The 17,989-nt window shown below is 37.4% G+C and overlaps 1 pseudogene; it reads left to right on the top strand.

Moving 5' to 3' along the window:
* The window catches only part of LOC102475093 (importin subunit alpha-1 pseudogene), a 184,579-nt pseudogene that overhangs the window by 29,484 nt on the left and 137,106 nt on the right, over nucleotides 1-17,989 (top strand).

Genomic DNA, 17,989 nt, shown 5'->3' with positions numbered 1-17,989 from the left:
CTGCGCCCCCTGCCTGCCCCATCTTTTTTATTTTTTAAAATAATTATTTAATTTTTTTTGTTTTATCATTTATTTTAATTAGACCAGAGAAAGACATGCACAGAGAAAAGAGAGTGGGAAAGTGAGAAAGCAAGTTACCAGGTCCAGGACTCAAACCACAGTCGACCATGTGGGAGTCCAGCACCCTTAATCACCACACCCCCTGCTGGCTTCTGGAGTCAATGTTTTAGATGAATATTATTTTGCCTGTCAATAATGAAAAATGAGGGACCAGCAGTTAGCGTAATGGCTATGTCGCTGGACTCCCACGTAGTCGACCACAGTTCGAGTCCCAGACCCGGTGGCTTAAACTCGCGCTGGGAGCATGTGCGTGTGTGCCGAAGATCCCGAGAGGAGAATGGAGGAGAAGGGATTGCTGTGAGGCCATCCCCTCTCGGGGGTGATTTCTCGCTTTCTATCTCTCTGTCTCTCTCAGTCTGTCTGGAGAGTGCACGTGCCCTATAGCAAAAATAACCTCTCCAAAAATAAATAATAATAATGAAAAATGATAAGAGATGATACTGTTAGCATACTGGGGAGTCAATTCACACACACATAATATCTTTCTTTTCCAAATCCCATCTCTGTCCACAACAGCAGCGGTTTTCAGACTATGAATAACATCAACTGGAGTGTTCATTCAGAATTCTGAGAGACCACCTGAGGATTTTGACTTTGACTCATTCAGTATCACACAGAACAGAAGCACTACTTCCAAAGTCTTTGGTTTAAGAATGGATTTGGTGTGTCCCATGAAAGCAGCAAGAGAGAAAGGCAGTCTGCCAGCCCTGGTTTGACCACCTGCAAGCCCAGTCACATCTTGGGGCCTATGTTCCATTACAACATTTGAAAAGCAAAAGTGTTACACCAGGTAAGACATTTCTAAAACCTTAACTTTTCTCTTTTTGGTAATTTGTTTTTGTTATTGTTCAATTGTTTTGGTTTTATTTTTACAGAATTTCTATTGTTCTGAAACTTCTTACATGGAATAGCCAATATTTGAGTTATTCTGAAGGGACTGGGAAAGAAAATTCTGGAACCCCTCACAACCTCCACTCCCTCCCTAGACAACAGCTGAGCATTCAGGAAAGTCCAGCACCCAGCTGCACAGATCACAGCCCTCCACACATAACACCAGGAGTTAGTAGAGGAAGGGTGGTCAACTACTGATTCCTAAAATGAGGACTCATTTAAGGATTATGAATAAATGCATTAAAAATGAAGGTAGTTAGACACTGCATCACAAACCTGGGGGGTTACTAATCAAGGACCCCCAGGGGGGATGGCCACGCCGCAATCCCTTCTCCTCCATTCTCCTCTTGGGATCTTGGGCACGCACGCACACGCACCCGGCGTGAGTTTAAGCTACTGGGTCCGGGACTCGAACCGTGGTTGACTACGTGGGAGTCCAGCGACATAGCATTACGCTAACTGCTGGTCCCAGGAGCCAATGTTTTAAGAATCATTTTATAATTTATTTTATTTTATTTTAACTAATTAATTAATTAGTTTGTTTATTTATTTTAATTTGACCAGAGAGGGACATAGAAAAAGAGAGAAAGAGAGGGAAAGTGAGAAAGCAAGTTACCAGGTCCAGGACTCAAACCACAGTCGACCATGTGGGAGTCCAGCACCCTTAATCACCACACCCCCTGCTGGCTTCTGGAGTCAATGTTTTAGATGAATATTATTTTGCCTGTCAATAATGAAAAATGAGGGACCAGCAGTTAGCGTAATGGCTATGTCGCTGGACTCCCACGTAGTCGACCACAGTTCGAGTCCCAGACCCGGTGGCTTAAACTCGCGCTGGGAGCATGTGCGTGTGTGCCGAAGATCCCGAGAGGAGAATGGAGGAGAAGGGATTGCTGTGAGGCCATCCCCTCTCGGGGGTGATTTCTCGCTTTCTATCTCTCTGTCTCTCTCAGTCTGTCTGGAGAGTGCACGTGCCCTATAGCAAAAATAACCTCTCCAAAAATAAATAATAATAATGAAAAATGATAAGAGATGATACTGTTAGCATACTGGGGAGTCAATTCACACACACATAATATCTTTCTTTTCCAAATCCCATCTCTGTCCACAACAGCAGCGGTTTTCAGACTATGAATAACATCAACTGGAGTGTTCATTCAGAATTCTGAGAGACCACCTGAGGATTTTGACTTTGACTCATTCAGTATCACACAGAACAGAAGCACTACTTCCAAAGTCTTTGGTTTAAGAATGGATTTGGTGTGTCCCATGAAAGCAGCAAGAGAGAAAGGCAGTCTGCCAGCCCTGGTTTGACCACCTGCAAGCCCAGTCACATCTTGGGGCCTATGTTCCATTACAACATTTGAAAAGCAAAAGTGTTACACCAGGTAAGACATTTCTAAAACCTTAACTTTTCTCTTTTTGGTAATTTGTTTTTGTTATTGTTCAATTGTTTTGGTTTTATTTTTACAGAATTTCTATTGTTCTGAAACTTCTTACATGGAATAGCCAATATTTGAGTTATTCTGAAGGGACTGGGAAAGAAAATTCTGGAACCCCTCACAACCTCCACTCCCTCCCTAGACAACAGCTGAGCATTCAGGAAAGTCCAGCACCCAGCTGCACAGATCACAGCCCTCCACACATAACACCAGGAGTTAGTAGAGGAAGGGTGGTCAACTACTGATTCCTAAAATGAGGACTCATTTAAGGATTATGAATAAATGCATTAAAAATGAAGGTAGTTAGACACTGCATCACAAACCTGGGGGGTTACTAATCAAGGTAAAGTAGATGATGCCTAAAAGTTCAAACGCAAAAATTTTTGCCACAGGAGAACATATCTCTTCTTATAGCTCAAAACAAAGTAATTCTCCCCATAGTCAGAAATCTCTGTGAAGTTAGTTGGCATGTTTATTTTACTCAGCACTGTATCCCATTACATAGTATAATGTCTGACACTTTGTAGTTGCTTAATGGAAGTATTCTGAATAACAAGATGGGATAAGAAGAATATTAAGAGCAAATATATTGAACTAGAATATACAAAAAGGGAAGCAAAAAGTGGAAAGTCTAAGTTCATTATATTATAAAACCACTCTTCTTATGTGAGAAAAAATTAATTGGGGAAAAAAAAACGATAAAGAAAGAAACCAAAAGAGGGTACTTTCTATCCTAGAGTCTACCAGGCCACCCAGAGCCCCAGGTGAAGTTAGATTAGACTGCATCTCACAAAGGTTATCCAAAAATGTTCCAGAAAAATGCCACAAGAAAAATGAACTTAACATGTGCACATCTCATTCCCATGCATCTGTAAGTGAAAGTGCTGATAAATGATCGAGTCTCTGCCCTGTTTTATACTTTCTCATTGAAAATGATGAATTAGAAAATGGAAGCAGCTGAGACACGGTTGGAATTACTTGTACCTAAACTGCATATTTTAGAGTCGATATTTATTTTGACCTACAAGGACAGCCTTGACCATTCTTATTCATTAACACATCTTCCGGGGCTCAGATACAGATCTTGAGTTTTTTGGAAGTACTAAGTAAAAATTTGAGTGTTTCTAAAAAAAGTAAAGATCCTGTACAATTTTTTTTTTTTTAAAGGACATGGCTGGGACTAGCAGTTGGCATAATGGCTATGTCACTGGACTCCCATGTAATCGACTGTGGTTCAAGTCCTGGACCTGGTGGCTTAAACTCATGCTGGGCGCATGTGTGTGCGTGCCCAAGATCCTGAGAGGAGAATGGAGAAGAAAGGATTGTGGTGTGACCACTGCCCTGGGGCGGGGGGGTGATTTCTCGCTTTCTGTCTCTCTGTCCTTCGGGCGAGTGCACTCACACTACAGCAAAAACCTCTCCACAAAAAAAAAAAAAAAAAAAAGGACATGGCTTACAACACCAACAGCAGGGAGATTCAATATTATAAGCGGGTTAGGAGATGTATTTGCTGAGAAAATAGTTTTGAATTGCAAGGCAAGTTTCCCTAGTGGCTAATGCAATCCATTATCTGCCATATGTATGACTTAGGAAACAGCTACAGGTATCAAAGGGGCATTGCTTAGCACAAACAGATGGCACGGTACTGACATCTGAAAACTGGGATAAAGCTCACAAATCAATACATTTTGTTTTCTTTCTATATGTTTAAATTCTAAAGAAGAGAGGCTTGCACTGATTATACAATAATTATTAAACTGTACATTATACGCCATATTATTCTGACACGTACGCATTATATTACCCATGGTTATTATGCAGCCAGCATAGAGTTGGCACTTAATATGTATTGATTATTAAGTGAGTAAAGATGGATAATCTAAACTGGAAAAAAACAGAAGCACAATATGAATAAATATTGAAAATAGTTATGAGATAAATACTATTACAGCTACCATCTAATAAACAATAACTATGTTCATCTAATTCTGGCTTAATTTTTTGTCATCATCAAAGCTTTAAGTAAATGAACACTTGAATCACTTTCTGTTCATAAGCCCATGACTTCAAACCATTTTGGTCACTTGGTTTTTAAAGCTGTTTTCTGGATATCATTCATCAATAATTTGTTGGTCCATTCGCTCATGTCTTCTTTCATTCATGCACACATTTATTCACACATACATGCATTTTCATACTTTGCCATTTCTATCTCCGTCCTTCTTTCCCTCCTTCACTCTTTCTCTCTCTACATTCCTCCTTTCCTGATTTTCCTAGAAACTTTAGACACTTGGTTGCTACTTCCTTTTTATGGTTTATTCAACAAAGAACATTCCTCACTAAGGCAAATTGATATGGCCATTTTCTCCTCAAACCAAGCCTTTTTCTAGGGGACCACAAGACAAACCTTGCATAACAGTGAATCTCAGAATTATTCCTCTGCTTATGATCTTTTTAACCCCACAGAAGAGCTTTTGAGACTTTCTCTGTTTCTACAAACTAGTTTGTTGTTGTCGTTATTTGTTTGTTTGTTTTAAGCTGTTTGCAATAGGGCATATGTGCTCACCAGAGAGACAAAGAGAGATAGTGAGAAGGAAAGTAAGAAATCACCCCTTGGGGAGATTGCCATGCTGCTGCAATCCCTTCTCCTCCTGGGAATTTGGGCATGCATATACACACACCTGGAGTGAGATTCAAGCCACCAGATCTGGCACTCAAACTGTGGTTGGCCATATGGGGAGTTCAGTGCTTTAACCACTACACCACTGCTGACCCCTCAACAAACTGTTTTAAACATTATGTTAATTATAACATAAATGAATCTGTAGCCACAGAAACAAGAAAAGAAGCCCATATCAAATTTTGAAAAAAATAAACAATACCAGTGCAAATAAATAAGTCAGAATCATTAGCAAGCAATAGAGAAAATGAAATTGGGAGGCTGCCAGGTGACATGGTGGTTAAGGCACTGGATTCCCTTGTGGTCGACCATAGTTCAAGTCTTAGACCCAGGAGCTTGCTTTCTCACTTTCCCTTTCTCTCTGTCTCTCTCTCTCTCTCTCTCTCTCTCTCTGGTGAGTGCACATGCTCTATAACAAATTTAAAAAGTAGTAATAATGGGGCCAGCAAGTGGCATGGTGGTTAAAGGTGCTGGACTCCCACATGGCCAACCATGGTTCAAGTCTCGGACCTGGTGGCTTGCTTTCTCACTTCCTCTCTCTCTCTCTGTCTCTCTCTGATCAAACTGGAAAATAATAATGATAATAACAATAAATAAAGTTAAATAAAGTAATTCTTTTAAAAAAGTAGTAATTATAATAAATAAAATTAAATAAATAATTTCTAAGAAAAGATGGCCTTTAATAAAAAAGAAAATTATCATCCTTTATATATGTATATATACACACTGAGAGAAATAAGATGATTACATGATTAGCCATCGGTACTAATAGGAAATATGTAACACTGATGGCAATAGTGTTCCTACACAGTAATTACAATATAATATGATTGTCCCCTCTACCAAACAACATTTTCCACTTTAACTATTAAACTAGTGGACAGTTCACATTTGTTTCTTCTTCTAGGTTTCAGTATCTGCACATATGCTGTGTTTGCAAAAAAAAAAAAAACTTATCATTTTCTGCAGAAAGTTTATCATTGTACTGTCCACACGTGCATTCTCAGAAACAATATTTCCTATCTAAAGTGACTGTTTCCCAATCTAAGAAAAAAATATGAGTTTTCTTTAATTTTGGAAACATTTTTGCTGCAGAGTGGGTATGCTTGCAGGAAAAAAAGAAAAAAGGAGAGAGAGAATACTGCCCCAGGGGGATGACCAAGCCACAATCCTTTCTCTCCATTCGCCTGTCAGGACTTTGGGCACTAATGCACACACATCCTGTGTGTTTTACCAGCTACTAGGTCAGAGATTCAAACCATGCAGGCAGCCATATAGGATCCAGCTACTGTAAACACCTTGATGATGGCAGGTCCTCAATTATTTTAATTTCTACACTTTTGATTTTTTTTTTTTTGTTACTAGGCTATCAAGAATATGCCATATGAGAAGATCCACCTGACTTCCACCTAGTTACTTCAAAATGCATGCAGAACTCTCTCAGAAGCACAGAGTATTTCTTTGCCATGTTATCCAGCTTCAAATGCTTCCTTACACTATAAAAGCAATGGCCCTTCTTTCCAGGTTTGAAAAATAAATTTGACCTGTCTGAAAAGCAATGGTTTGACCAGATTTTGTGCCCTTTCTTATAGTCACTCAAATAAATTCATTGAAAGTTCTGTAATTTTATTACACAAGGAAGGCAAGAACTATGCTAGTAAAGAAACAGAGAAACTCAAAATGTAGAAATGCTTATCCTTGAGTAGCTTACATTCTTTTGAGTTAAGACCTACATACCAAAAACCTTCCTCCCAGGCAAAATATAATAAACTCCATAGTACGAGTACAAAGTGCTACATGAAAAGTAGAAGAGAGTAAGAGGTTAGCTGTGGAAAACCCAGGGGTTCTTCCCACAGAAAATGACATGGTACTCCTTGAAATATAGGTAAAACCATCACAGATAGAGATAGAAAAGAAAAGCATCAAGGTAGAGTTCAGAATTTCATGACAAGTGCCAGCTGTGGTGGCACAGCAGTGATGCAGGTCTCCACAATGCTAGACCCACATAGGAAGGTCCTATGTTCTCATCCCAGGGTCTCCCTATGCACTCCAAGTGCATGCTGAGTACACATGTACCTGCCTGTCCTCTGTTGGCTGAGACGCAGGGTGGATAGTGTTGTGAGGATCCTGTTGGGGGTATCTTTCTCTCTCTTTCTCTAATGACAGAGTGAATAAAATTAAAATAAAAAAGGAATTATAAGTCTGACACATAGAGCTGAGAGAAGTAGGAGGAGATAAGGTTGTGGAAATCAGTTAGAAACAGGGAACAGAAGGAACATAAATGCCATAAAAATGAGCTTAGATCTAAGTGGGTGGAGACTGAAGATTTCCAAAGCAAAGAAATAGCATAACCAAGGTTGTAGTCTTGAAATATTTTGGAAGCAGAAATTATTTTTATAGATGTGAGATGAATTTAAATTATATTTAAGTCATTGATGTCTCTAATTGATGAAGATCTGTAGGATAAAATTTTATTACTAAAAGACTATTACAACTATTAGTACTATATATTTGCAGAGTACTTCATAGCTAAAACGTAATTTTTATATTTATTGTCTCTTACCTCCACAATAACCTTGTACAATAGGTAGTATTATCTTGTTTATAAATAAAGGAGAAATTGAGCTTTAGTCATGTAACAGCTTTCATATACATTATAATTAGGAGATACAGGACAAGAATCCAGGGATTCTGAATCCAAGATCTCTTGTGATATCAATGGCTATATGAATTACATGCTAATAAATGAGCAAATGAATAGGAAATTGGGGGATAAAAGTAAATTATAAAGTGTAATTTAAATAACTTAGGTGCCAATTTAGAAACAAGTCACTGCTTCTATTGCTTCACTTGAACATTCATTTTAAGAAAAATGAATAGGCGTTAATTTGGAAGAATAAAGGAGTAAGATTAACAGGAAAGAACCACTTTGATACCTTGGTCAAATTCAATGTCATCGACCCTGAAATTTAACATGAAATCTAACACAGTTTATCTAGTTTTATATTCTCATTATACTGATGCCTGTCTGAAGGCCATACTTTCACTAAGGTTGCCTAAAATTCTTTAGGAGAATGAACCCTTGGACACAAGGTCACAATGACAAAAGTCATTATTGTTACTTGTCTAGAATACTCACATAATTTAATAATTTAGTATCAAAGTAAAGAAGGAAAATCCCTTTGAGAAGGCAGTTTTTTTGTTTTTTGTTCTATTTTATTTTAATTTTTGTCATAGTGTGGGGCACTCGCTGGAGAAACGGAGAGACAGAAAGGAAGAAATCAACGGGGGTGGGGGTAGAGGGTCGGGGGAGAGATGGCCACACCTTCTGCATTCTCCTCTTAGAATCTTAGCTGTACACATACACGGCCTGAGTTTTAAGCTGCCAATTCTAGGACTCGAACTGCAGTCAACTACATGGGAGTCCAGCAATGTAACTGCTGGTCCCTGAGAAGGCAGAATATTAAGATGCTGTCTCTGCCATCTCCCCTTCCAAGATTCTGGACCTTGTACACACACCTTTCTCCAGTTATACTGGTTATTGGGAAAGCCATGACATATTTTCTATGTTTTTTAAATGCAGAAAAGTGTCATGACTTTCCCAACAACCCAATACAATCAAATACTAATTTGAGTGCTGCTATGAAGGGAGGTTACAGATATTCTTAAGTTTCCAAATTAGTTGACCTTAAAACAAGTAGATTAGGGAACCAGCAGTTAGTGTAATGGCTATGTCGCTGGACTCCCACGTAGTCGACCGCGGTTCGTGTCCCGGACCCGGTGGCTTAAAAAACTCACACCGGGCGCGTGTGCGTGCGTGCCCAAGATCCCGAGAGGAGAATGGAGGAGAAGGGATTGCGGCGTGACCATCCCCCCTGGGGGGTGATTTCTCGCTTTCTGTCTCTATGTCTCTGTCTGTCTGGCGAGTGCACATGCCCTACAGTGAAAATCTCTCCAAAAAAAAAAAAAAAAACAGGTAGATTACATCTCAGTTTAACCACATGAGCTCTTTAAAATCAGAGTTTTCCCATTTTCTGCAGAACAACAAAAATCACACAGTAAGGCCTGAAAAGGTAAAATATGTTGTGAACTCCTACGGAGACCATGTGGCAAGAATTGTGGGGAGTCTCAAGGAACCGGTAGCATTCCCCAGCCAACAGCTGGAAGGAAAATGGAAAGCTCAGTCCAACAAATACAGAGAAATGAATTCTGATGACAACCAGTAAATTTGTAAAAGAATCACAGTCTTTGAAACACATTAATTTTATCTCAGATCTTCTAAACGGAGAATCCTGTCATGGCTTGCCTAGACTTCTAACATCCAGAAACTGTGAGACAATAAAGTTGTCATTTTAAATCATTATGTTTGTAGCAATTTGTTAAACAGTTGTGAAAAGAAATACCCTTAATTTTGTAAATAAGGAAGTAGGTCAAGAAAAGATTTTATTATTTGATCCAAGGTCATCCAACTAACTAGTCAGGTCTACAAAATTTAGGTTTCCTAACTTGTGGTATTGCTCTGATATGGTACCTTGCTATAGTACAATCAAAGTTGCTCCTTACTCTTAGGCTCCCTTGAAATACTTCTCCCCAAACTGGATCTCTAGTGTTGCATATATTACTCTCTCCTATCACAGCCTGAAATCCTTGTCATATCCCTCCTGTCTGATGATGCCCAGGTCTAGGGCTCTTCTCTCTGCTCTGTCCCATTGCCAAACCTTAACTCAGAACACAAAGCCATTTCAGAACCATGAGTGTGCCTGTCCCAAATGGGACCACACTAAGAACCAGAGGCAGTGGAAATGGCAATGTACTTTAGAATTGGACAGTGGCCTCAGATTCACCCATCAGAAGTTTGCTCTCTTGAATCCCAAAATTGGGTGTCTGATTTCCCCTTCACATCTCTTCAGAAATTCTCATTGTGTTCTCCTTTTTGTTCTAATTGTCTTCTTTGATTTTCAGTTCTACAGTGTCATTGTTCGTATTCCTCATTTTGCAGGTTGATCCAGGATCCTCATACATGACTCCTATGTCTTTCATTACACAGAAGCAGTTCATCCTAAACTCACAACATGAACAGAGACAGCAGTAGCTATATAGACTTAATTAATAGTTAATGTTCTCATGTTAGTTAGTATCTCAACATAATGATGGTTAAATCAAGCATAAAAATATATATGTTTCAACTATAGCATAGTTTTACATTTGCCAAAGACAGAAAAACATCATTAGATTAAGATTGAAAGTACTTACTTTTAGGGGCCAGTGGGTGTCATGTGTGGCATGGTAGTTACAGTGCTGAATTCCTACATGGCCATGCATGGTTTGAGTCCCAGACTTGGCAGTTTGACGATAACACAGGGTGTGTGTGTGTGTGTGTGTGTGTGTGTATGTGTGTGTGCATGCCCAAAACTCAAGGAGGAGAATGGAAGAGAAGGGATTATTGCATGTCCAACCACCTTGGGAGGTACTTTCTCACTTTCCTTCTCTCTGCCTCTCTGCTGTCTCTCTGTGTGTCTCTCCAGTGAGCACATATGCACTATGGCAAAATCCTAAAAAAATAATAATAAAAAATAAATAAATAAATAAATAAATAAAATAAAAAGGAAGGAAGGAAGGAAGAAAGAAAGAGAGAGAAAGAAAGAAAGAAAAATGTACCAATGTTTGGATGTGGTAAGGCATAGACAATTATGCTCAACTCTGAGAGAGTGAGTCCAATGTAAGTGCTAAAACATAAGTGTATGTTGAAATGAAAACAGTCTTCATTAATGATACTTATGAGTAAATCTATAAAACATAAAATATGTCCCATTCCAAATAGTTTCCAATTTTGAAAAGTTATATTTTAGGACCTCACATTTATTGTGGCCTTAAAGGGATTTTTTTACAGAATTTAAACTTCAGTTAAATTATCAATCTAAAAACTTCCACTAGTTGACTTTTTGATGAATGGAAAAGAGAGTATAGTCACATTTGTAAACATATGAGTTGAATTTTCTTCTAAGAGCTGGTAACATGCAGATTAGCCAACTGAAAAGTAACTAACTTGCTCTTATCAGCACATTTTAAAGTAACCGCAATCAAAGGGTAGGCATTCATTTTCTCTGAACAAAAGCACTTGCTTCATTAAGAAATATGTTGGCAGATAATATGATAAATTTAAATAACATACAAATTTTACAAGCCCATTAACTGATAACAAAAGATACAAAAGAGCATACTTCGAAAATGGTGATTGCTTCATGTAGATAATATACGTGAAAGAACACTCATTTAGAATAAATTATCATAGTAATCCAATTTGCTGTCTAGTATACTACTACTTACACCTATACTTATCAAAATATATAAAAATAACAAAAAGCAAATATAAAAGTGGGAAGGATAGATAATTTATTCTAAACGAGTGAGACAAGTATTCAAAAACATTTTAATCCTTAAAAAATATTTTTGCTAAAACAATATTAAACCAAGAATGATATAGTAACGCCCCATTTCAAATTCATGCACCTTATTATTATTTTTCTTTTTAGAGGTTTTTGCTATAGGGCATGTGCGCTGGCCAGAGAGACAGAGAAACAGAAAGTGAGAAATTGCTCCCCAGGGGGCATGACCATGCCACAATCCCTTCTCTTTCCATTCTCCTCTCAGGATCTTGGGCATGCATGCACACACACCTAGTACGAGTTTTAAGCCACAGGGTCTGGATGCAAACTGCGGTTGACTACGTGGGAGTCCAGCAACATAGCCATTACGCTGTTGGTCCCGCGCACCATATTTTTGAAAAAAATTTTCTCCCATGTAGGTAGTGCTTTAGCAAAAATTATGCCTTTGAAGATGATATAAATAAGCTCTCTCCTGGTATGAGTCCAGTAAATATTGCACAAAAATGTTAAGTGTTTTTCATCAGGAAAAGTTCTAGTTAGTGAGACAGAATTAACTTGGTTAATATAGAAAGAAATTTTAAGCAAAAATGTTAAGTTATGAAGAGTACCCTATGGTCTTTCTTGCTACTCATTAATATCACTTAGAACTTAGCTATCAGATGGTATAATAGTTATGTCACTGGACTCCCATGTAGTTGACCATGGTTTGAGGCCAAACTGCTAGCTTGAAACTCATGCTATGTGCATGTGCATGCATGCCCAAAATTCCAAGAGAAGAATAGAGGAGGAGGAATTGTGGCGTGCCTATAGCCCCTGGGGGGTAATTTATTGCTTTCTGTCTCTCTCTCTCTCTCTTTGTTGAGCACACATGCCCTATAACAAAAATCTCTCTTTAAAAAAAGAAAGAACAAACTTAAGTAGTATAGAACAATCCATTTGTTTTCTAAATTCTGATGTTCTCAAATTAATTAGTGGCCAAATTCTTATAAATTATTTTATAAAATTTCTTCCCAATGTCAATATAGCCAACTATTTATAGTATCTAGAGAGGTCCTAGTCTTAAAGTAATTTTTTTCATGTATTATCTCTTATCAAGTAATGTCCAATTGTATTATGTTGTTTATGATTAATACTGAGTCACCCGAAGAACAAATAAAAAGTAAAACCGACAAAATTACTGCATTCTTCTAAAGACTGTCAAACAGACTAGGGTCACAGTTAGACAGCAAGTTTCAGATTAAAACAGACATCTGTGGAGCAATGAAGTGCCTTGTTTGGGGGAAGATGATAGTGATACCTGTGGAAACATGTCAGATGGAATTCTTTAGTTTAATGATGAGCATCTACTTAGAATGGTTTGTGTTTTAAAAAGTAAATCTATGAGACCAGGAAATGGCAGAAAAGTTGTATCACTGGACTCCCACATAGTCGACCATGGTTTGAATCCCAGACACCAGGACTTAAGACTTAACGCCAGATGCATGTGTGTGCCTGCTCAAAATCCTGAGAGAAGAATGGAGGAGAAGGGACTACGGTGTGACGATGCCCCCTGGGGAGGGTGATTTCTCACTTTCTGTCTCTCTGTCTCTGTCTCTGGCAAGCACCTGTGCCCTACAGCAAAAATCTCTCTCAAAAAAAAATTTAGTAAATCTACAATACTGACAACATCATATTACAGGAAGTCTCTCAGTACTGGGGTCGAGTGCATTGTATTTCACTACTGGGCAACAGAAATAGCTTCTCCAGCAGGAGATTATCTATATCAGCAGTAGAGCTAAGCTTGCTTTCCTTCAAATACCCAGAGCGTTTTCTTTATTTCTTCTATACTACTAGAAATAAATCCTGGTTCCTACAAGATAATCTTGACTCTTGTATTTGGAATTTATAACTACTAGATGATAGCTTTAAGGGAAATTTTGACTTTTATTTGTCTCGTATTCCTTATAATGATCAAAATGATGCATTATAAGCAATAAATGCTCAGTATTTCGTTAAATGAGCAAATAAATGACTCTCACAATTTCTTAAATATTGAAAGTCCAACGTAGTCATTTGTTACTGCATCCCTAGGTCACCTCATTCACATACTAAGGTACTTTAACCTATCATAAAAAGTCCCCATTTAGGGTATCTTGTCATAATGAGGTAATAATGCCTTTATTGGCATGGTATTCTGATTGATCTGCAAATATTACTGTCTGAAATTTCTGTTGTCTGTTCAAGATAATGGAACTGATACATATCTACTTTTAGGTGTTTCTTAGGAAAATACATTTATCCAAAAATCAGGAAAGGCATAGATTTACCAGTTGCATAGTTAAAAATGGTGCATATAAAATGAATATCTTGTAGAAAAATATCATCCAAGGGATGGAAACCATGTAACATGACAGTGCATTTATGTAACTTTCTTTTCTGCTTTCACTTCAGGTTATGGAGGAGAAGGCATACATTGAAGCTATTTCATTTACTCATTTTCTTTTTCTCTTATAATTTCTAATTTCCTACTTCATAGCCTCTTCAGTACAATTTCCCAAGCACCAAGGATAGTACCATGAGAGCGAAAATTCAGACAGGCAATGACACAGAAATGATTTGTCGGTTCTTCCTTACTAGATATTTTAACATCTCTGCCAATGATGTGGACTAACATAACTTTTGTCAAATTTCCTAATGAATACATAAGGATTTGTGTATAAATACAATACAGAAATATATCTATTCCATTACACATAAATATATTTGCAAATTATCAAATAATGCTGTTTCTCACTCTTCATCTATTTTATTGAAAGATTGACCTATTTATTAATATTCACAATTCTCTCTAATGAAAAAGATTTACATATACTGTCACAAATCAAAATTTTCCACAGATAAATTTTTAAAAAGTCGAGTCAAACAAATTATTTTCTGTGAACTTATTTCCTTGCAATACACCTTGTTCTAGCAGCCAGCCATTTCAGCCTTCCCTTAACCTGTTGAATCACTTCAAGACTTCAGCAATCATCTTTTTATGCCCAAGATTTGGTACATGTCCTCCCTGTTTCTCTCAAGTCAAGTAAGAATGGCTTCAATTCTGGTTAGATTCTCACTTTCTGCATCATAAAGCTGTCCTTTACATAATTTAGGGACCATTTGATAGCTGTATTTGTAACTCAACAGATGTCTAGATAGTTAAAATGCCCCATGGGTATAGTGCCATGTAATTTGGAACTCTTTGAAAGTGGTCCAGTATTTATCATTTTTGCTCACTTAGTCTCATGGGACTATAGCAGATGTAGCAAATACCCACTTGATTTTCTCTTCTGTTGTTTATTCTTTATTACTTTTCTTAACACCAATAATTTTTATTAACAAACTGAAGTCCCTTGGAAATATAAGTCAAAATAACATCTTGAGGATAACTAATCCCATCTAAAAAGGTCAAAAAGAGTCGTGCATCCCATATTCTCAATAAACACAAGACACCAAAGAAAGATGATATTGCTTCCATTGTATTGAGCCAAAATTTTGAGAATTCAGAAGTACAATAATACTGTTATTATCTACTAATAATATATTAAATTCACACGTCATCTCAACTCTCAAAATAAGGATGTATAGGAAAAAAGCAATATGAACTTTTAACAAGGAGAACTGAAATTGTTTGCCTTTCCAAATACATTATTAAATATCTCTATGAGCTCTTGTTTAAATTGATTCACATTATTACAAATAAATTCCACCTAGAATGTAGCATCCCTTCTACTCTTCTTAAATTCTCTGTCATTCTGTTTCTTGTTTGCATATACACCATGCTCAAATATGAGCACATAAACACACACACACACACACACACACACACACAGCCCTGTGCAATCCAAACTATACAGAACTGGCATAAAATTTAGACATAGTTAGAGATGCCAACAATTTCATGCCATATTTTATGGAATATGATATTTTCACCAATGTTTGTTTGTGATATAATTTGTACTTGCTGATTTGCCAAGATGATACAAAGCCCATCTAGAAATTAGAATCTCTGAGTTTAACGAGGTCCTGACAATACTTTAACTACAACAGAAAGGGGAAAAATCTTATCATAGGATCGTAAAACCAAATCTACTGGTATGAACCCTATGGGGGGAGGGCAAAAGTTCTTGGCAATATTCTTCAGTCACATAACACAATTAATCAGAACAAGAAGAGGTATATTTCCTCTCCCTGAGCAGTTGTGAGACCAGTTTTATTTTAAAAAGTCGGTTTATCAAACACACACAAAAAGATTTTAAAATGCATAGATCATGTTTTCATGTAAAGCATCATCTAATTCAACTTGTTGCTATATAAACTATTCAACATAGTAATAAACAGGGAATATTAAACAATACTGTTTCAGAACTTTCATGTTTATTTAGTAGATCTTGAACTTTTGAATGGTTTAGAATTTTCCTTCCTAGAGGATTTTTTAGTCTAGCACTAAAATGATGCTATACAAGTAAAGAATATTGTAGTGGTGGTAATGGTTGTTTACTAGTGAATTACCAGGGTCTAGAACAAACCTGGCATATAGCAGGTGAACAGCAAATTGTGGGGGAACCAGCAGTTGGAGTAATGGCTATGTCGCTGGACTCCCACGTAGTCGACCGCGGTTCGTGTCCCGGACCCGGTGGCTTAAAATTCACACCGGGCGCGTGTGCGTGCGTGCCCAAGATCCCGAGAGGAGAATGGAGGAGAAGGGATTGCGGCGTGACCATCCCCTCATCCCCCCTGGGGGGTGATTTCTCGCTTTCTGTCTCTCTGTCTCTCTCTGTCTGTCTGGTGAGCGCACGCGCCCTCCAGAGAAAATCTCTCAAAAAAAAAAAAAAAAATCTAAAAAACCTATTGTGGATGGGACCAGCAGTAAGTGTAATGGCTATGTCGCTGGATTCCCACATAGTCAACTGCAGTTCGCGTCCCGGACCTGGTGGTTTAAAACTCATGGCGGGCATGTGTGCATGCGTGCCCAAGATCCCAAGAGGAGAATGAAGGAGAAGGGATTGTGGCATGGCCATCCCCCCTGGGGGGTGATTTCGGGTCTCTTGTGTCTTGGGGAGGACACAAGCCCTATAGAAAAAACCTCTCAAAAAAAAAAAAAAAATCTATTGTGGATGATGCAATGACTCTTTGTTTTTTGTTCTTTTTTTTTTTTTCTCAATTGCTTACGTTGGAGAACTATTATAAACTGAAATAGCACATGTAAACCTATAGGTAGCTGAAAATAGATAATATAGCTCTCTATTTGATCAGATAATCTTAATCCTCAATTCTTTTTAATTTAATTCAGGATATAATAGATATTTAACAGCAATTTGTGGACTTAATTAAACCATCATTCAGAAGCCAAAGAAGAGAAACAAGCCAAAAATTAATTAGAGATTAGTGGAATTCTTTTTTAATTATTCTGGGAATGATTTGGCATGTAAGTGATTCACAAAATAATACTGTATCCAATTCCTTGACTACAGTTCAGCCAAATGCCTGAAGAAGAAGAAACTAAAGTTGATGCCATTATTTCCATTCATAACACCTGAAAAATATCAAATAACAAAAGCACCAGAAAAATATTAAATAACAAATAACAAAAGGTGTGCATAATCTTACTCATAAAAATTATAAAGTATAAATGAAAGAAATTTAGAGAGCTAGATAAAAGAAGGATACACTATGTTTATGCATTAGAAGACAATGGTGTAAAGATATTAACTGCCTCCAATTTGATTTATATATTCAATGCAGTATAATAAAAGTTTCAATGAAATTACTGCTATATAGTAAAATGAAAAAGTGATCCTAAAATTTGCAGTAAAGTGCAAAGAGCCAAGAAAAGTCAAAATAATCTTGAAGAAAAAAAAAACTAAAAGCTAAAGGACTTACACTACAAAATAGTAAAATAATTATAAAGTTATTATAATTAAGACACTGTGTTATCAGTACAAAGTGGAAAAATCAGAACTAGGAAATAGAACAAAGAACCCAATAATTAACCATCTCATATACAACCTCCTATATTTTGACAATATTTTCAGAATCACTGTTGAAAAAATTATCTTTTTAACAATGATTCTAGAGTAAATGCCTGTACAGGAGAAGAATTAATTTTGACCCCTATCTCATATCATACAGAAAGTAATTGCCAGGGCCATTCTAGATTTAGGTATAAAAGGCAAGTCAATTTGGAGAAAATCATAATATTCTTCATAAAATGAAAAAATACTGAAAATAAATTAAAGCAAGTTAAGGACTTCTTCTCATCAAAAGACAACATTAAGAGGGGGCCAGCAGTCAGCGTAATGGCTATGCCACTGGACTCCCATGTAGTCGACCACGGTTCGAGTCCTGGACCCAGTGGCTTAAACTCACGCCAGGCCACATGTGTGCGTGCCCAAGATCCCAAGAGGAGAATGGAGGAGAAGGGGGTAATTTCCCGGGGGGGGGGGGGGGAA

Source organism: Tupaia chinensis, unplaced genomic scaffold (assembly GCF_000334495.1).
Source record: "Tupaia chinensis unplaced genomic scaffold, TupChi_1.0 Scaffold000338_1, whole genome shotgun sequence".
Classification (NCBI taxonomy): Eukaryota; Metazoa; Chordata; class Mammalia; order Scandentia; family Tupaiidae; genus Tupaia; species Tupaia belangeri.
This window is presented reverse-complemented; position numbering and strand designations above follow the sequence as displayed.